At 37.5% G+C, this 21,366-nt stretch overlaps 1 long non-coding RNA gene across 1 annotated transcript in view; it reads right to left on the reverse strand.

Moving 5' to 3' along the window:
• Window positions 1–3,280: 3,280 nt before the first annotated feature.
• Window positions 3,281–21,366, reverse strand: part of LOC309607165 — a 194,342-nt gene continuing 176,256 nt past the window's right edge. Inside the window, exon 2 of the long non-coding RNA XR_014232294.1 lies at window positions 3,281–5,676. This is a non-coding gene — a long non-coding RNA (uncharacterized lncRNA). The remainder of the gene's footprint in view (window positions 5,677–21,366) is intronic.

Here is a 21,366-nt window from a genome sequence, read left to right on the forward strand (position 1 = left end):
CACCCCAGAGGCCTTCATTCATCTCAACATAGAATTTTAAGGATCAGATCTGATATCATATTTCACTTTATAATAGCAAGAGGGAATCCATTCTTTTAAGACTGCTTCTGATTTATGATGTGAATTTCAAGCAATCAATGATGATTTTTGCATCTATAAACTAAGAATGTAAATTCTGGTAATTTCCAGTGGCTCAACAGATATCACCAGCTCAGGGTTTTGTGTTCCCAAGGCTGTAGTTGCCCCTGGAGGGAAATAGAGTATGCAAAATGACAGCTGATGATCCAGATTAACACTGCAGATGGTTTTGACTCTTCATGGGACATTTTTCAAAAATTAAATGCCTTTTGTTTCCTAGATTTATATGCAAACAGATTTCGCAACACTCAGAATTCTGGCTTCTCTTTAAAAACTGGGTAAACACTGTTACACATTCCACACATCAGTACTCACCAGGGTTTGAGAAGGAGCTGCCATCTTTCTCGTGGGTATCTGACCTCCCATTCTCACTCCTCCTTACTGTTTTCCGCCTGGTCCTCTTCACTTGCTTTTATTGCCAGGCTAGCTCCTACAGCCTTTTACGTTTACAACCCTGGCTTAGAAGTAGAGGTTAATATCAGATTATCAAAAACATTAGAGAACTACTTACCATTAGACTATGAAGACTCCAGCAAGGGGTATTTGTGAGAGAACCCTGTATATGTACACAGAAACAGAGACATGTGCCCATGAAAATTTAAGCCAAATGATACATGATATAAAAATATGTTAATATACTCTGAAGCAATGGTACATTTTCCACCTTAAGTTGAATGATATTTTTACTTTAAATAAAAGCATTATGTGAAGTAATAAAAGACTCATAAATTTAAAATTTGTTTGGGGAGAACATTAATGAACTCCATAAAATGTAAAATAATACAGAGGACTCTGTATATTTTAGAAGTTTTATTTAACAGAAGATACACTTATTTTTCCTCAAGTTCAAAATAGTTCTACTAATTAACGTTTTTAATCAGAAAGGATTATTTAGAGGGTTACAATAAAAAGATTAAATTATTAGGCCTACAGATCTCTGTTACTGCACTTCATGGATGTTCTCATAATAAAATATAATAGTTTAAAAGACAAATTAATTGTATGCTTCCCCTTCAAGAGATAGACTTGTGTAGTTACTATAGCAACTACATACAATCCCAACTATTAAATTTCTTATTATAGGAAAATAAATCAACAATGACTTAGGTTACTTATGATAACATATGGCTTTGGAAGATACCTATTTATTTACCCAATATTATTACAAAAACTGCTTTACTATAAAAAATCAAAGGCAAATACTTTTTTAAAAATGAGTGTGCAAGAACTGAAGAAAGTGCTAGCAAAATCAGCCAGATTGCCCTCACGCATGGCTCCACCATGTGTCTAGACTAATTACGTGTACAATATAACGCACTCTGGCCAGTCATGCCTGCTGTAATCGCGCATGTTATGTTCCTAAAACGTACCACTAACCTTTGCAGTTTCCTTTAAAATTAAAACAGCAGTTAACTTTCTTTCAGTTAAACAAAAGGTTTATGCCCTGGATTTTTCAGAACTGGATTAGCATACTAAAACATAAATCAATGAGGGCTTTTTCCAAGAAAAGCTGTCAGTGAAATGTTATTTATCATTTGGGATTTATCTAAACAATTGCTTGATCTGCATTACAACCAGTAGCAGGTTTGGCTCTTGTGGCTTTTTGTTTTGCTTCTTTAATTTTTGTCTCGCGGATTCAAATGCTTTGTTTTACAACTGAGCAAACAGAGTATTAAGGGTAGTTATAAGGCAGGAGCAAAAAACACAAGCCTAGGTCTAAGCAATAACAACATTCTCATCTCTTCAAATCAATTTCATTCAGTTCTAATGGCTTCTGATTACACAGGCTGAGATCTCAGTATCCCACATAGGCTTGTCTTGGTTTTGAAAGAGAACTGTATGATTGAAAAATACTTTCCATTTTGTATTCCAACCTTATTCACTTTATTATCCAGAATATGTTGCAGTCTTTTCATAAGAAAAAACAAAAAACAAACAAAAAAACTCAATCCAAATACTGCTTCTAATACCCTCATCTCCTTTTTCCCTTCAAGCAGGGAATCAAAAAAGAAATAAAATTATTTGGCTTTTTGTTTGTTTGTAGCCAAAGGACTGAAATAAAAATGAAGCTGTGTGATATCTGCTAGCCAAAAGGGTTGGTTTTATATTTCACATTGAAAATGGGTCTCATGCTTTACATTTAAAAAGAACGTGTTATATTTTTATCTCAGTCCTCTTGTTCCACTCACTGAACGACAGCATCAAAAATTTGGCTCAGGGCTTCCCTTGTGGCGCGGTGGTTGAGAGTCTGCCTGCTAATGCAGGGGACACGGGTTCGAGCCCTGGTCTGGGAAGATCCCACATGCCATGGAGCAACTGGGCCTGTGAGCCACAAATACTGAGCCTGCGCGTCTGGAGACTGTGCTCCGCAACGGGAGAGGCCACGATGGTGAGAGGCCCGCGAACCGCGATGAAGAGTGGCCCCTGCTTGCCGCAACTAGAGAAAGCCCTCGCACGGAAACGAAGACCCAACACAGCCAAAAAATAAACAAATAAATAAATTAAAATGTTAAAAAAAAAAAATTTGGCTCAATGTGTCAAAAAATTTACTTTTATTTCAGCCTAAAACTAGTAAAGTGTAAGACATAAAGGTAAAGCACCAGAATGCTTCGTAATTCTCTGAATTCTCACATCTGAAAAAGCCATGGCTATTTGTATTATTTTTTAATATAGATGAGGTAAAGTACTGAAGGAAATCAGAATGTGTCACCCCAAAATATGCTACTTTGGAACACTGATTATTTTGAATTAAAAGCACTTTTGAAACAGCAGGTTCAGGAAGTTCACTCTGACCCTCATTTTTCTTCCTAAAATCAGGAAATAATATTCCCATATATTATTTGGGAAAGGCACCCTCCCTGTACCAGGAGAAAAGAAGACATTCTTACTAGCCCAGAGATAGCACCGGAGGAATCTGCAGACAAACATTACTCCATTAGTTTCCTCCCATATTTTTGCCCAAAGGTTGCTACCCTTTGAAGCCTAAAACTGCTTTCCTTTGTCTTGTCATTTCTTTACAAATTTATTGTTCTTTGTTGAAGATGCTATATAAACTGCAATTTTAAGCACCATTTTGAGTTAATCTCGGTTTCGGTTTCTCCTGTGGGATGTGTGCTGCAGGGGTTAATGACATTTTTGTCTGTTTTTGTTTTTGTTTTTTGTTAATTTCTCTTTTTGTTACAGGGATCTCACAATGGTAGAGGGAAAATTACTTTTTCTCCCCTACAGTATAAAAATAGTTCTATTAGATCCCATTTTAGCCAACTTGTTAGATAGTCCCATTCACTCGGATGCATCTGGATTCCCTTTAAATAGAAACAACACTGTTAGAGATTGAAGAGGCTGACCTAATTGACTCCTATAATGACTGAAGAAAATGACTAACTCAGAACATATTGCAGTTTTTCCATTCATCTCCATTGACTTTGTAGCACCTCAATTTCTGCCCTGCCCCAGCCCCACCCAGTCTCTTATTTATCTGTCATCTTTTCTCTCACTGAACCCTCAAAGGAAGAAATTTGAAATAATTCTTAGCAACTAATCTGGACACATTTCAACAATGGCTTCTGCCACATTAAATATAGTTCTACACCCGAGGAAGTCAACCATAACCACATCTAATTTGCAGATTAGGTAGGAGTGGACAAGCATTGTGTTCACATCTCCATACTGGATTTTCACTTTATTGAATGTGTCGTCACAAGGTCAGTCAAGCAGTGTTTAGCTGGACCTTTGCCTCATATACAAGCCTGATCCACTAAGGGCAGCTTCTAATGAATAGTAATACTCAAAACAATAGCAACACCTTGCCTCCTTTTTCACAGTGTTCAAACCATTTCTTTAAATATAGTCAGTGTCTCCCTGTTTTCCAATAGATATTGAATGCTTACAAATGTGTAATTACTTTCGTAGGCAGCAGATATTACTCAGTGCATGACTGCTGAAGTGGCATACCTCCCGGCATATGTTTTACCAAGGGCTGACATAAGCCCCGAGTAGTAGAGAATCTGATCATGCTTGTTTAACAAGGTAACCTTATGTTAAATTTTAGCATATAATTTTCCAGGTGGTAATATTCTTTCTCTGAATGGTTGGTTGACTTGCTGTAGGCATAATTATTTTGAGACAAAGCTCACCCATGATCTAACAGATTTTCCCTGCCAAAGACTAGAATTCCCACCCTTCACTTGAAGATTGTGGTTTTTCAAAGGGGGCAAATATTTACATTTGTTTAGATTAGTCTATTCTAGATAGACAGAGCTATGTGGATTTCCAAAGCAGCCTTCACGAGGTGATAAATTGTATTAATTTATGCCCCCAATCTATGAGCTGACTTCATGTAGTGACATAAGAATCATACCAAATACATTTTTACTCGGATTTTTTTTTAATGGTTATTGTGTGTTTCAAAATTTCCATGCTGTGTTCCATTCATCAACTGTACATCCTCAAGTTAGATATGGTCCCTCCCAGAGCAATTGCCTTGCATTACTGTTGTCTAAAGCTATAAACATGGTCATCATCTTTCTGATTTTGGGTGGACTTGGAGAAAAGCATGCCCAAAGAGCCTGGGACATGTATCCTTCTTCTTCGGGATAAAACAAAAACAGAAAGTGAAATGGCATGTCCAAGTTGGAATATTTAAGTTTTTGTTTGTTTTCTGTCATAGAGAATGCTAATTTTTTATTCCACTTCTATGTCAAAGTTTCAGAAATTCATTTTTTGATATTAAATCTTTTTATTCTAATTAATGAAAAATAAATCACAATAAAATGTGTATATGGAATAGCTATTCATCTAAATTATATAGGTTTTAAAAAATGTTTTCATTTATTCTCTTTGATTATTAAATAAGACCTGATTTGATATTACTTATTCATAATTCCTGAGTGATATTGGATACATAATCACTTCATTTTGATTCATATATATGCAGGAAAAAAGTAACGTCTTCCACAGAGTAAAACTTGTATTTTTAAGGTATTTTGCAGAAATGTACTTCCTAAAATCTTTGTGCCTAGTCAGACACTTCAAACCACATCTCTCATCCATCATTTCTCTCTCTTCCCCCCTCCCCCACTCCTCTCTTGCTCATGCACTCATATTACTTTACTGTATAGTCTTTAGAAAAGCTATAATGTAAAACACTATCTTCCATATTGGGGAGCACAAATAATCTATGGTTTTAAATATAGTGGCTGTCTTATGACTACATTTTTATAACAAAAAGTTGACTGAATCAAGTACTGTGACATAGAATGATCTTCTCTTTCAATCCGCAACCAAATGTTATTAAGAAGGTTTTTTTTCTAATAGTTATTGCAAATGGAATTGTAGCTGATTATTTAACAGTTGTGTGAAAGGCTGTGTGATGTTAGAAAAGAAATACTAAACTGAATTTTTTTTTTAATTTATTTTTATTTAATTTTTTATTTTTGGCTGTGTTGGGTCTTCATTTCTGTGCAAGGACTTTCTCTAGTTGTGGCGAGCGGGGGCCACTCTTCATCGCGGTGCGCGGGCCTCTCACTGTCACGGCCTCTCTTGTTGGGGAGCACAAGCTCCAGACGCGCAGGCTCAGTAGTTGTGGCTCACGGGCCCAGTTGCTCCGTGGCATGTGGGATCCTCCCAGACCAGAGCTCGAACCCGTGTCCCCTGCATTGGCAGGCAGATTCTCAACCACTGCGCCACCAGGGAAGCCCTAAACTGAATTTTAAACCTTGAATTACTGATGTCAGATTTCTGATAAATAGGATTAAAACTCAGTTAAATCTAAAGTCGTCTAGATTACTAAGACACTGATAACAGTTGAAAATAATAATATTGGTCCTGCTATTTTTTCTCTTTTTTAAAATCAGTAACTCACAAGTTAACTTACTTATCTCAAACTTTTGTATTTAAAAAAGAAGCACTTGAATTTATGCAATAATTCTTTTCTTTCTTCAGTTATCTTTTATTACACTTTTATCAGGGTTAAATTTTTTGCATTGATTGGTTTGAACATTTTCATTAGCATTCAATATTTCAAAAGATTACACTAACAACAACAAAAAAAAGCCCTATGTGTCAGATATCCAGAAACATCTTTGAATGGTAACAATATGAACAGATGAGAAAACTTGCAGACAGTTATCCAAATATACCAGCTTCCAGCTGTGCAATGGTGATGCACTCTTCTGCCAGAACTTAGTTTGATATTTCTGTAGAAACAACCTGGTGATCACTGTCCTTATAGGAGATCTTATAGGACACTCTGCTGCACATATACAGTTGCATAATACATTGACCTGGAATGTACTTTAAACACACATAAGAAGCAGCTGGTTACTTTTCCTTAAAGGAAAATGAGAGAAAGACAGGAAAGGTAAGACTTTCAAAAGTAACTATTAACACATTAACTGCTTTATTTTCATCCTTCATAAAATTTTATCCATTGAAAACTGAACATTTACTTTTGGAAACATATTTTAAGGAGTTCAGAGATCTTTTGGAAGTTTATCTAGGAATAGTCCAATTCACAGGGTAAGAAAAAATGCCACAGAATAAATGTGATTACTACTTCTGAGGCAGATGAATGGCTACAATTTCAGAATCTTATCAGTCCCTGAACTTGAACCTCAAGCCTGTAATTCCAGAAATGATAAGTGCATAGTGCTGGGAATGCATCGTCCTTAGATCCTTTAGAGTAGAGTTCGTTTTTCAGCCTTGGCCCTGCTAATATTTGGGACTGTCCTGTGCATCGTAGGATGTTCAGCAGCATCCCTGGCATCTACCCACTAGATGCCAGTGGCATTTCCCATCCACATTTGTGACAACCAACAGTGTCTCCAGATATTGCCGACATCCTCTGGCAGAGAAGGGCAAATCTGCCCCCAGTTGAGAACCCCTTAGCTAAAAGGGGAAAAAGTAATGGCCATTAAAAAATAAAGCCTAGAAATTATAGTTATAATATTGCCTTAATTCAGGTTCTTCTAGAAGACAACCCTAATGCAAGTATTTGATGTCATGTAGTTTATTTGGGAGGTAGTCCCAGAAAGTACCAGAAGAGGAGGAGGAAAGTGAGCCAGTGAAGGGAAGAAGCCAGTAGAGGTTAGTTAATGAACAGATTACTGCCATATGCCACTGGGGCTTAATCCTACCAGGACCCCTGGGAGACTGTGAAGAACATGCCTTAGTTTTGTCCCCCTAAAAGTGAGGGGCCTGAGGTATTTGTTCACCAACTTCCCTCCCTAGTTGCTTGCAGCTACTCCTGAGGTCATTGATTCTCTGGCACTTAATGCCTGCCTTATGGAGGGTCTGGGCATTCCCTGTGGCCAGAGAAAGCCCCCAGGGAGAGTGACAGGTGTTTATAGCAGGAAGCTTTTGGTTTCTACAGCATTGATTCTCAAAGTGTGGTTCTGGGCCGTGAGCATCAGCATCACCTGAGAACTTATTAGGAATGCCAATTCTCAAGCAGCACCCAAGACGCTGAACAGGAACGCTGGAGCTGAGACCCAGCAATCTGTGTTTTACCAAGCCCTCCAAGTGACTCTGATGCCGCTCAAGTGTGTGAGCCACTGGTCTGGGCAGGAGTTCTCAACCAGGAACAGTTTTGTTCCCCAGGGGTCATTTGTCAACGTCTGCAGACATTATTGGTTGTCATAACTTGGAGAAGGAGAGTACTACTGGCTGGTGGGTAAGGCTAGGAATTCTGTGAAACACCCTACATAGAAGAGGACAGCTCCATAATAAAGACTTAAATTGCTTAAAATGTCAACAGCACCAAGGCTGAGAAATCTTGGTTTAGGTGAATGAGGAGTGATGAAGAAATAAGGGCAGGGCATCAACAGTAGCTCCCATATTACGAGCTTCACTTTTTTGTGTGTTTGTTTAATTTTCTTCCAAGTGCTGTTGTGGTTTCAATATTGCAAACATCAAAAACAGCCAATTAATCTATCCATATTTCATGTACACACTGCTGTTTGCCTTATGTCTTTTCACTCTGGTAAGACACTTCCACTCAGTAAGCTTCCTTTTCACTGCTCTTCGACTAGTCTCCTTGGAATGTCCTTTTCTCTTGAGGGAGACATTATGCTCTTGCAGAAATCCCTTATCTTTCTTTGCTGTATATAGCTAAAATTGCTGTCACCATCCCAGGGTCTCCTGTCATGTTTTATCTAGTGATTTCTAACCTAAGGGCTCCCTTCAGGAACGCGGGTTCCCTTCCCTGTGAGCGGGATTCTGTCTAATCATCAATCCGCTCAGTTCCCAGCTCCTATAAACTTCAGAAAAGGTGTAAGCGTTAATAGCTCCTCTCTGATTTTAGTTCCTCAGTTTCAGGTGAATAAAGCTGCCATTGAAATTCTCTGGTATCATCCAACATTATAACAAGGCACCTTGAATACAAACATAGTAACTAATGTGCCTTGGAATTTACTTCAGGGTAGCATGTTCATTTAGAATATATAAACCCACACATGGTGGATGTGCTGTTCTCACTGCTGCTGTAAACGCCAACAGCCAGCAATCATTCTGTTTCAAGCAGGGTATGCTAAGTACTTTGCAAACTGTGACAGACAGAATTTTAGCTCCCATGACTTTGCCCTCTGGTGTTACCTTCATGAATATGTTACATGCGTAATATAGTTGGCAGATGTGATGAAGGCTACTGGTGAGTTGACCTTAAAATAGCCATGGTAGCCTGGATGCCCAGGTGAACTCAGTGTCATCACATGAGCTCTAACAGGTAGAACTAGAAGGGAAGTCACACACATGTTGAACACAAGAAGGGTTCTGTGTGCTGTTTCTGGCTTTCAAGATGAATGGGGCACAAGCCAGGGAATGAAGGTGTCCTTTAGAAGCTGAGAATGTTTCCCGGCTCACAGCCAGTAAGGAAATGAGGACCCTAGTCCTACAACTACATGGATCCAAATTCCTGTAACAACTTGAATAAGCCTGGAAACAGATTCTCCCCAGACCCTCCAGATGAGAGCACAGGCCAGCCAAGACATGACACCTTAATTTCAGCCTCATGAAACCCTAAGCAGATCACCCTACTGAGCCTGCCTGATCTTCTGACCTACAGAACTGTGGGGTAACAAAATGCGTGTTGTGTTAAGATACCAAGTTTGTGGTAATTTATTATGCAACAATTGGAAGCTAATGCACAAACACTATTTCCCTTTATGCTCATGGCAACACTCAAGGGAAGGCTTTCTACCTCCATAATTGAGAAAACGGAGGCTTAGAAATACTGAATATCGGGACTTCCCTGGTGGCACAGTGGTTAAGAATCCGCCTGCCAATGCAGGGGACATGGGTTCGAGCCCTGGTCCGGGAAGATCCCACATGCCGTGGAGCAACGAAGCCCGCGAGCCACAACTACTGAAGCCCACACATCTAGAGCCTGTGCTCCTCAACTAGAGAAGCCACCACAATGAGAAGCCTGTGCAATGCGAAGAGTAGCCCCCGCTCGCCGCAACTAGAGAAAGCCTGAGCGCACAGCAACAAAGACCCAACGCAGCCAAAATAAATAAATAAATAAAATAAATTTATTAAAAAAAAAAAAAAAAGAAATACTGAATATCTTCATCAAGGTTCCAAAGTTGATACGTTAGAGAGTTGGGGTCAGAATTTAGATATTTGCTACCAAAGACCATAGCCTTACCTCCTATTCAATCCTGTCTTCAAAAGGCATGCTATCAGAAGTCTGGAGCAAGTTGTCTTAATTTATTGGTTTATTTGGTGGTATTTCCTAATGGATTTGAACAATTGAGTCATTCACACTAAGATTAGATAAGTGTAGTTAGGAAAAAATAATCCATAAATCACACAGGCATTAGAATAAATGACTTCCAGGGTTTTTGGCTCCTAAATGCTATCTAAAACTGACCTGGATAATGTGATTATAAGATAAAGCTTGCAGTCTGGTTGAAATAAGCATAAACAGAGCACTATGCTCCAGTTAAAAAAATTCATTTCACTTAGTACAAGGTAAGAGTATTGATGCTATAGTAGGCTTTATGGATACGGGGTCTTCTTTCATTCTTTCCCTAAATTCTTTCAAATCTAATACTAGATTAATTCTTTTGAAAGCAACTGATTCTCTTAAGTCAACATTAAAGACCTCCCCACAAAGACAGTTTAAAAACTGGAAAATTTGTCCTAACATTATGCAACGTTGAAAGACCTTTTCTTCGTTTTTCAGGTTCTTATTTAAATCCACAATGATGCACAGCAGGTATCATAAGGCCTTTTATATAAATACAGTTGTACTTAATTCAGCGAGAGAAACGTGAAAGTGAACGCATTAAGTGCTACACATTTTTATTTCACATGTAATGCCTAGAGAAAAGGAAAGGCTACCAAAAGAGGTTAAAAAAATGAAGATGAATAAATAAAATATGTTCAAGACAGAAAAACAATCTGGGACCAGCTGCTGCTGAACAAACATTATTACCATCCATCTGAGGTTTCATAGAAAATAGAAAGACACCAAACAGGAAATGCATGTCTGATAATCAAATATGCAAAGCTCCTGACTCCTAACGATAATTGTTTCCCAGAGAAACACTTGAACCTATTTAAGTAACATATAAATAACTCAAAGCTTGTGTTGGGATAAAAGGAACAGAGCTCAAATCTGTACACAAGCAGACCAAGAAATAAATTCCACATTATTTTGGCAGGGATACCCCCTAGAACTTCAGGATCTCTCTAGTTTGTCCTAAGCTTGAAGGTTTGAAAGTATTTTTCTGGTGAGCTGAATGGTTGGGAGATCTGACCCTTTCTCAGAGTCTATCCTGCTACCCCCTTGAACTGAGCCATCTTCATCTCCCAACTGGATTACTTCAGAGCCTACACATGAGTCTCCTGCTTCCACACTTGACTCTTCTGTAAACTGGCTGCAGCATACTAGCCAGAGCAATCCATTTAAAATGAAAGTAAGTTGGGCCATTCCTCCTCTAAAAACCATCCACTGGATCCCCATTTCATTCAGAATCAATGTCTAGGTCTTCAAACACGCACAGTCTGTCCCACCTCCTACACCCCTGGCATCACTGACCTCAGTCCTTACTGCTCTCTTTAATCTCACTCTGCTCCACACACCTCGGTCTCTTTGCTGTTCTTCAAACAAGTCAGGCAAGCTTCCACATTAAGGTCTTTGGTACTTCCTGTGCAACTCTTCCTCTCCCTGCATGATTCTTTGTTCAAATGTTCAAATTTCTTAAAGCTACCTGCCCTCACACTCACATTGACAAAAACAGCCTACTACACTACACCTGATTCCTCTTATGCTGCTTTAGTTCTTATTTTGCCTCATACTACTCACCAACTTCTACCACACCATATAATTCACTTAGGTTTATTGTTGATTATCTCATTTCTTCCACTAGAATTGAAAGTCTAAGAGGACAGAGTCTTTGCAGATGTGTAGAAGAGTAGTCTCCAAGAGAAATATGAGAGCCACATATATAATTTAAAGTTTTCTGGAAGCTTCATTAAAACAATAGAAGGCAACAGGTGAAATAAATGTAAAATATATTTATTACATGTAAAAATATAATGTATCTGTAAAATACTATAATTTCTACATATGGCCCTGGCCACATTTCAAGTGATCAACAGCCACACATGGCTGTTGATACTGGCATTGGATAGCCCAAATCCAGAAAAATCCCGACACACAGTAACTTCTGAATATGTTGGTTCAGTTTGTTGGAAAAAAATGAGTAAATGAGATTCTGAGTGTCCCGTGTGAAGTTACCTGCACTGTGGCAATTGATCACTGTTCTGTCCTTGTCTTGGTCCACATCTCAGTGTGACAGGCTCAGCACTCTCTCCTGTAGCCCATCACTGGTCACACTGTGCTTAGTAAGCCACTGCAAGAGGTTTCCCTTCTAAGTCCCACAAATGACTAAATTCTCTAACTTTATTTTCTAAGATATATCAACAGCAGTTGCTATCTGTGCCCTACTCATATTTTGACCCTTATCACCTTGAAGAACCTGTTTTCTTCTGACTGTAAGTTCCCACTCTTCTTTCCCTGAGAATATTTTCTTTCCATTGGAGTGCATTTTGCTACATACACCATAGGCCGAAAATTGACCCCCACTGGGAGCATCCTCAACCAGTGACTCATGAGATCTGGTATACATACGCATGAGTGTTGGTGGATAAATCCTTGCCCATTGGGTGGGATAACTCAGAGCTGTGTGTTTCATCCTGTCTCAGAATTTCCACAGAAGCATCAAGTTCCCTTTACTCATGTGGTAGATGAATTGAAATGCAACATTTATTGGCTGCCTTTCCTTCCCTTTCATACTTCTCCACTCTTTCAGCATTTCCTAAAATCATCTCCCAGGAGTTCAGTTGCATTCAAATCCTTGTCTTACATTCTGCTCTGAGGGAATCCAATCTAAGATATACCCTCTGAAAAAGGTCTCCATGAAACAGTGATACAAATGAAAATTATTTTAGTGGCCTAGAAATAAACATTGAAGTCAAGGAATAAACTTAAGAATGGGATGAAATCTGTATTTGATAAACTGATCATGTCTTTTGAATAAGAATAACAAGTACAATAGAAGAAATTATTGTAAGGTACTTGTAGAGAGAGGATTTTGAACTCCATTCAGTGAATATATATAATAAATTCATTGTCAGTGTTAGTTAAAATAGGCAAAGATGGGAGATTATAAATTGGTACAGCCACTATGGAAAACAGTATGCAGGTTCCTCAAAAAATTCAAACTAGAACTACCATAAAGTAATTCCACTTCCAGGAATATATATCCAAAGGAAACAAAAATACTAACTTGAAAAGGTATCTGCACCCCCATGTCTATAGCAGCATTATTTACAATAGCCAAGGCATGGAAATAAACTAAGTTTTGTCCATCAATGAATGACTGGATAAAGACCTTGTGGTGTGTGTGTAAGTATGTGTGTGTGTGTATATACATATATATATATAATTCAGCCATAAAAAATGAGGAACCCATACCACTTTCAACAACATGGATGGATGGCCCTTAAAGGCATTATGATAAGTTAAATAAGTCAGAAAGAGAAAGGCAAATACTGCATGATCTCACTTATATGTGGAATCTAAAATACTTAAAAACAAAAAACCCCCCACCAAACTCAGAAAAAGAGATCACATTTTTGATTATCAGAAATGCAGCATGGGGTTAGGGGAAATTGGAGGAAGATGGTCAAAAGGTACAAACTTCCAGTTTTCAGATAAATAAGTACTAGGGATATAAGGTACAACATGATGACTATAATTAACACTACTGTATGATATTTAGGAAAGTTGTTAAGAGAGTAGATCCTAAGATTTCTCATCACAAGCAGAATGTTTTTTGTATCTATATAAGAAGATGGATGTTAACTGAACCTGTTGTGGTAATCATTTACCAATATATGTAAATCAAGCCATCATGCCATACACCTTAATCTTATAGTGATGTATATCAATTATTTCTCAATAAAAGTGGAAAAAATAAAAAGAAGCAAAGACAAACAATTTCCACTTCAACAGTACCTGCTCAGTGTAGATTATGGGCACAGCACAAGGATAAGTGATGAAATGTAAAACATTAAGTGCTATTCAATTTAACTGTGGTTATTATAATCATTGTTATAAAAGCAGATAACATTTGTCCAGTTCCTAAGATATATAAAGGATTTTACATACTTTATCTCATTTCAACTTCCCAGTAAACATATGGACAGAGAATTCCATCTCCAATTATTAAAAATGGACACTGAGGTTCAGAAATATTAACACGTGCAAACTTAGAGAACAAATAACTAGTAGAGTCAGGAAATATATCCAGATCTATCTGCCTTTGCTGTATTTTGGTAACTTAGCATCCATTTTGCCTTCTGCTCACAGTCACTTGGCAATCCACCCCTCCTCCACTTACCATCTGTACAGCAGGTGTGGGGCCTCCATGGGGAGAGCATGTGGTACAGGAGCAGCCTGTGATGGCTCATGATAGACTGGAATCAACAAGGTGCCATAGCACATGTGCTAGGACACCTGGGAAAGGAACTCACATCTTTCCTGAAGGATTTAAATCTGAGTTAAAGATAAGTTTTGCAAGTGCTAACATCATATGTAAACACAAGAAGAACTAGATGCAGACAAGATAGATGAAGAAACTGGTTCCTGTGGGGACATCTCTTGAGCCTCTTCCTGAATTGAGTGTAACACCACTCCTACTCTCATAGGATAACAGTTGCATGAGACAATTAATTCCATTATTAGTTAATCCAGTTTTTGTTTGGCTTTTCTGTTTCTTACAACTGAAGAGAAAACGACTAATACAGAGGCCTAAATTCTCTCTCGCAGTCACAGGCTTTGTCTTCTAGAACTGTGTGACCTCTTTCAAACATGCAGGGTACAACATTCTGGGGTCATTTTGTAAGGATGTTATTACATTTACTTTTCTTTCTTTTTTTTTTTTAAAACATCTTTATTGGAGTATAATTGCTTTACAATGTTGTGTTAGTTTCTGCTTTATAACAAAGTGAATCAGCTATACATATACATACATCCCCATATCTCCTACATTTACTTTTCTTTCTTTTAACACTACACATAATTTTCCCTTTATGGAAATCTATACGGTCATGATTTTTCATTCTATATATTCAGAGATCTTTTTAACAGACAATGCAAATTTGTTTTCCATTCTACCAGAGTAGGTTTTATTGAAAAGTATATATACTCTTCCAATTATTATGCTTTCACCCTTGCCTTCATACAGCCTGTTCTCAACATAACAACCAGAGTGGTTTTATTTTGGAAAAACGGCAGCAAAATGATACCACTTCACACCCACTAGGATGGCTATAATAAAAAGATAGACAATAACAAGTGTTGGTGAGGATGGGAGAAATTAGAACCCCGATACAGTAATGGTGGGGATGTAAAATGATGCAGATGAAGGGTGGTGGTTCTTCAAAAATTTAAATATGGAGTTACCATGTGACCCAACAATTCTACTCCTACGTGTATACTCAAAAGAACTGAAAAAAAGGTACTCAAACAAATACTTGTACATGAAGGTGGAAACAACTGATGAATGGATCAACTGATGACTGGATAAACAAGATGCAGACTACACATATCGTGGAATATTATTCAGCCATAAAAGAAATGAAGCACTGATATACACTACAAAGTGGATGAACCTTGAAAACATTATGCTAAGTGAAAGAAGCCATACACGAAAAGTCATATATTGTGTGATTCTACTGATATAAAATTTCTAGAACAGGTAAATCCATAGAGACAGAAAGCAGACTGGTGTTTTCCATTCCATGGAAGGATGGGGGATGACTGCTGAATAGGGAAAGGGTTTTCTTTTGGGGTTACAAAATATTTTGGAACTAGATAGAGGCGGCAGTTTTATAGCATTGTGAATGTAGTAAATGCCACTGAATTGTGGACTTTAAGACGGTTATTTTATATTATTTGGATTTTACCATTTTTTCTAAGCGGGGGAAAAATGGCAGTTCAAATCACTCATCCGGTCAAACCCTCTGATAACTTCCCAACCCACTTATGGTAAAACACAAAGGCATTACCATGCCCTGCAAAGAACCCACACAGTCTGCTCCTCTGTCACTTCTCTCTGGCCCTTGTGTTCTACTTTCTTCCTTTTTCATTTCACACCAGTCTCCTTGACATTCCTTAAATGCTCAGATATGCCCCCCCCACCCCTACTCCCAGGGCTTTTGAACTTGCTGTTCCCTCTTCCTGGAATGCTCTTCCTCCAGATGTCTGCATGACTCACTTCTTCCCCTCTTTTGAAACTCTGCTCAGCTGTTACTTTTAAAGTGAGTTTTTGGGGGTTTTTTTAACCAAAGAGTTTAAATTGTGTACCCTCACTCAGCCGGGGGAGTTGTCATCATCCATTACACTATATATTTTATATTTTATTTAATTCCATTCCAGAATGTAAAGTCCATGAGGACAGGACCTAAGCCAGTGGCTGGTACATTGTAGGCACTGTAGTCATTCTACAAATACTGACTTCCATCTATCTCTGTGCTCCACGAATCACTCTGATTACAACAGTTAGGTGGAGAAAAAGGCAACTGTGTTATTTGCGTGACTCACCACTTGGGGTGAGTGGTTTTGGAGCTGGCAGTGAGGGCAGCACCTTCCTGGTCAGGGCTCAGGCAACAGCTACTTTGGTGACCCAGTACTATAATGAGTTTTGAGAATCATTCCTAGAAGCTCAGAACAGAGTTTGTTTCTTCAGTCTTCCCAAACATTCTATCAGCTATTGAAGCCCCTTAAGGAATTCCTCGGTGCTTAATCTAGTAAGAATGTATGGATTCTGTTTCTTCAAATGAGAACCTTGACTGGTATAGTATGTTACAGGTGAAGAAAATCCTGAAGTTAGTCTGAGTTCACTTTAATAAGCTGTCCTATTGTTCAATCAAGCAAATATCTAATATCTCAAGAGTGCTTACTTCTAAATATATATATACACACATATATATAATAGGTAAACATATATATTTATATATAATACATACTAATTAGTAATAGCAAACAATAAATTATGTAGATATATATTATATAGATATAGATATAAAATTCGATGCAGAGACTTTCTGCTCCCAGCACCCTTTTTAAAACGTGTGCTAAATTTTTAAAACATCTACCCCGAAAATGAGTAATTTACTTGTTTCTGCTAGATACCAGAATTCCATGAGCAGCACTATTTAGTTAGTTCCAAATATCCTTTTACTCCATTTCTGTACCAATCAACTGTTGTTGCTTAACCAGAACCATGGAATCTTGTTGGTGACAATAAGCAATTATTTATCACATGTTTCTGGGTCAGCTGGTTGGTGGCCAACTCAGCTAGAGAGAGACGGCCTGAGTGACCCCACAACAAGCTGTAGGTCCGGCTGAGTTTGACTCCTCACTTAGGTCTGCTCCCTGTGAAGGAGCAACCATTCCCCAGTGAAAGATCTTTTCATTTGATTGCAGAAGAGCCAGTGCAAATAGACAAGTCTTCTTAAGGCCTAGATTCAGAACTGGCCATGGTCACTTTTCCACATTCCACTGGCTAAAGCAAGTCTCATGCAATATACAAAGGCCAAGAAGTGGAAAGCACACTCCACGTGTTTTCGGAAGAATTGCACGGTTTCATGGCAAAGAGCAAGGATTTGGGAAGGGATGAAAAATTGAGCCTAAAGACTCCATCTATCATACCATCTCTAGCTTTCATATTTGGAGGCTCAGAGCAATCAGAAAGCAGGCTCTAATTTTATTATTAGTTCTATTAACATTACTTTTGAATAATTGGGGAGATAAATTTGATAGCTTTTGGTTTAAAAAATTAGCAATCAAAATACACTTAATAATGTAAGGCTTACTTTTTATAAATCATTTACATATACATTATAGGGAAGTTGATGGAAACTCCTGAATATCACCAGGGAGTCCATTTCCCTTTTGTTTAACGAAGGAATACCTTTACCGGGCACGTAGGTCGAGTCGAATTCTGAGTCTTTCAATTTCAGGAAGGCACAGAAGATGACCATAAATTTATAAAATATGACATTTTAATCAAGCCCCAAGCTCTTGGCTAATTATATTCTACTGCACTTAAAGGAAAAACAGGAGATGTCAGATTGGTGTAGAGATGAGCACAAAATTGTCCTTAGTACTTCACTGATCATTATGAATACCATGGTATCAAATTACCAGAAAAGAGAGAGTAGTAAATCCTTCATAAAGTCATATTTCCAATTTTCTTTTCAATTTCATTTTGGAGTAAATTTGGATACAGGTTTATTCAAAAGCTGACATTTCCTTTCAGTTCATCTTTTCTGTGCAAAGACATGTAGCATTGGAGACCATTAAGCTATGGAAGCATGAAATCAACTAGAAATTATTATTTTAATTTTAGGCACTTGTGCATAACCGGATGCACACTGTGCCAACTAAACCTTCATCAGGACTCTACCTAGTATTCTACATGCTAATGGCGCTTGAAGTTTGGAATGCAGATGTGTGGGGATGCAGCCAAAGAGCTACACTCCAAATCAAGAGATTAGTTGCCTATCCTCAGAGAATTATCAGCTACTGAACTAAGAACTGAGGCAAAACATATGACACTCTTCTGTGGTCACTTGGCTTTTCTCCTCGGTGATGTAACTGAACTAACCTGACCTAGTTTTCTAAAGACATATTATATGAAATGCTCACAATGCACCGCTGTTCTATTAAGAGATATTTCCCCTCACAAAAAAGCTAGTGATATTTACTATATCCAAACATGCAAAGGTAACTGACCAAAGGTACTAGCCATTCTTTCAGCTCAAGGTAGCAATAACTGAGTTTTTTACATCATTCTGTTCTACATTTTTTCCACAAAGTAATCTCCCTTTCCAATGAACTATTTGCTGATATAAGTAACAATTTAAAGGGAGTGGATGGTAAAGAGCAGAAAAGTTATTATGTATTTTATTACTTTTTTGCCTCCTGGAAAGAGGAGGGTCAGTGTGGACAGCAAGGAGAATTGATAGTGAAGTAAAATCACTGTGGCACTCACCACAAAGCACCTGTTAAAAGCAGGGCATGTTGGGACAAAGTGAGAGAGTAACACTGACATATATACACTACCAAATGTAAAATAGATAGCTAGTGGGAAGCAACTGCATAACACAGGGAGATCAGCTCAGGTGCTTTGTGACCACCTAGAGGGGTGGGATAAGGAGGGTGGGAGGGAGATGCAAGAGGGAGGGGATATGGGGATAGATGTATGCATATAACTGATTCACTTTGTTATACAGCAGAAACTAACACATCATTGTAAAGCAATTATACTCCAATAAAGATGTTAAAAAATAAAAGCTGGGCATGTTTGTCTTCTTTAGACTTGTATTACATTTGCAAATGAAAAATATCACAGGACTAGAAAAGGCTTCAGAAGGTACCATGTCCATTCTTACATTCTCAGATCAGACCACAAAGAAACAAGCAAGGGAGTGATTAAGATTTGAATTGCAATTCTGTTTTTTTTTTCCTCCTACAATCTAAGAAGCCCTAGGTTTAAAGAAATCAAATCCTGGTGTTTTGTGTCACTTACTAACTGAATGTCTCAGAAAATCTGCATTTCTGATATCCTCAGCTTTATATCTAAAATCTGGTCACAAAGAAAATGGATTAAGAATATAAAATTATGAGATAATTACTTATCCTCCCCTTTTTTTCTTTCCAAGATAGGGATTCCACTTAACTTCTTTTCTTAGGGATATTAAATGAGAGAGAGAGAGAGAGAGAGAGAGAGAGAGAGAGAGAGAGGGAGAGGGATACATACATATAGAGAGAGAAAGAGAAGAGATAGAGAGATAGGAAGAAAAAAACTTCTTTTTAAAATATTGCAATCAATAATTTTGGGAAAAAAAATCACTGTTCTTTAACCAACTGTAGTTCTTTGGATAGGAAATATATGTTCCAAAAAAGAAACTAACCCAAGAAAAATACATTTCCCAGCTCAAGGTTCTTAAAGATTGTGTGAATTTTTCCAAAGGTATCCATCTTGCTAAGACTTTTTCTGAATGATTTTATCTAGACAAATAAGAGACTGCAATGTTATGATTTTAGGTCCTCTAGAAAGGATGTTTAATGACCTTCTGCCTCATTTTTCAGCATTTAAAGTATCAGTTCTCAGCTGAATTAAATTAAAATTAGAATCCCATAAATTTTGCCAAGTAACAACAAAAGGATGTGTGACCATCCTGTTAATGATAGCATGCTTTGCTGAGTTACCATCAGAATTGAACTGACTGCTGTGGGATGTGCTACATTGAATTATAAAGGTGATTCTAAACCATAAACTTTTCCAAAGTTGTAACACACAGGACTATGAAAGTATATCTCCCAAGCTACAATTTGGGGAATTAAATCACATAGTTGCAGAATATCATTACAAATGTAATAGCAAAATAAGATTTTACTTTCATATCCTTGAATTCACTGATTATACTTATTCACTTTTTTTCCTGGAATATGTCAGTTGTGTAGTTTTGTTTGTCTTAAAGTGTGTCAAGCTAGTATTTATTAACTTCTTTCAGTTTTAGATTTCTGTTGAATTTTTAAAGAAAAATTGTGCTTGTATTTTTGCCTAAATGTTCAAATTTATTTATAATACTATTCATTATGAACTGGAAGCTATCTAAATCATGCTTAAGATTTTCAAATGCCTGATCTAAAATGGAAATTGCATTCAGAGACACAAGAGAGAATTACTGTGTTTTTTTTTAAGTAATTTACTAAGCTAAGAAAACCCAACGACCAAAACCCTTGGATACACCCTGTAAACTTGATGTGTCAAATATCAGGGTAGTTTTCTATTTCCATTTGCAAATAAAAGATGTGGATCACAGTTAATCCTTGCTGTAATGACTGCATCCTTGACTTCATCAGTTATTAAAAAGCTAGGGAGAAAACCAAAGGCAGCAGTGAAAGGGGCTGGAATTATTTGGAAGAGATCTTCCATGCTATAGTTTTCAGATAAGGACTGAATTATAAATGAACCTGTGAAACTTTGCAAGGTACTGCCTTTAACTTCCATGCTGTGCAGTATGCCTGTGCAGAGGAAAATCCCGTTTGAAGAGATTAGCAGAGGTGGTTTGTATGTGATCACAGCAGCTGAGATGATGTGTGACTCTTCCCTAGCTTAAAGTGGATTAGCAAGACTTAAAAGATGGAAAATTGTTTTGTATGAAGCTCACCATGCTTTTGGAAACATAAATGAAATAGTCTTAGGAACTTCAATCTGATTTCTATTAGTTGGATATGGTGAAAACCCCCCTCTAAAAGTTTAAACAAAAAAGGGATTGCGGCTTGCCAATATTCACATTGGCTAATGATTGTTACACATTTGAAAACAGTTTCTTAGGATTTCTTTTTTAGGTTTTGGATTCATTTATGTGAATATCACTTTACATGTTTGGGGAGATAGTTCTGTGAAATAGAACATTGGGTAAGAAATAAAATCATCAAATTCTGCTCCCAACTAGCCATTGTCTATCTGGCTGGCCTTGGGTAAAACACTTACCTTTTCTTAGTTTTTGCATTCTTACCTATAATATGGGAAAATGTATACCCCACAGCCCTTAAAATTTTGCAGACTGTATCAATTATACTGTGCATCTGAAACAGTTTTTAAAGCAATGAAGTATTCTTTAAGTTTTAGGTCTTACTGT

Source organism: Balaenoptera borealis, assembly GCF_965194805.1.
Source record: "Balaenoptera borealis genome assembly, chromosome: 12".
Lineage (NCBI taxonomy): Eukaryota > Metazoa > Chordata > Mammalia > Artiodactyla > Balaenopteridae > Balaenoptera > Balaenoptera borealis.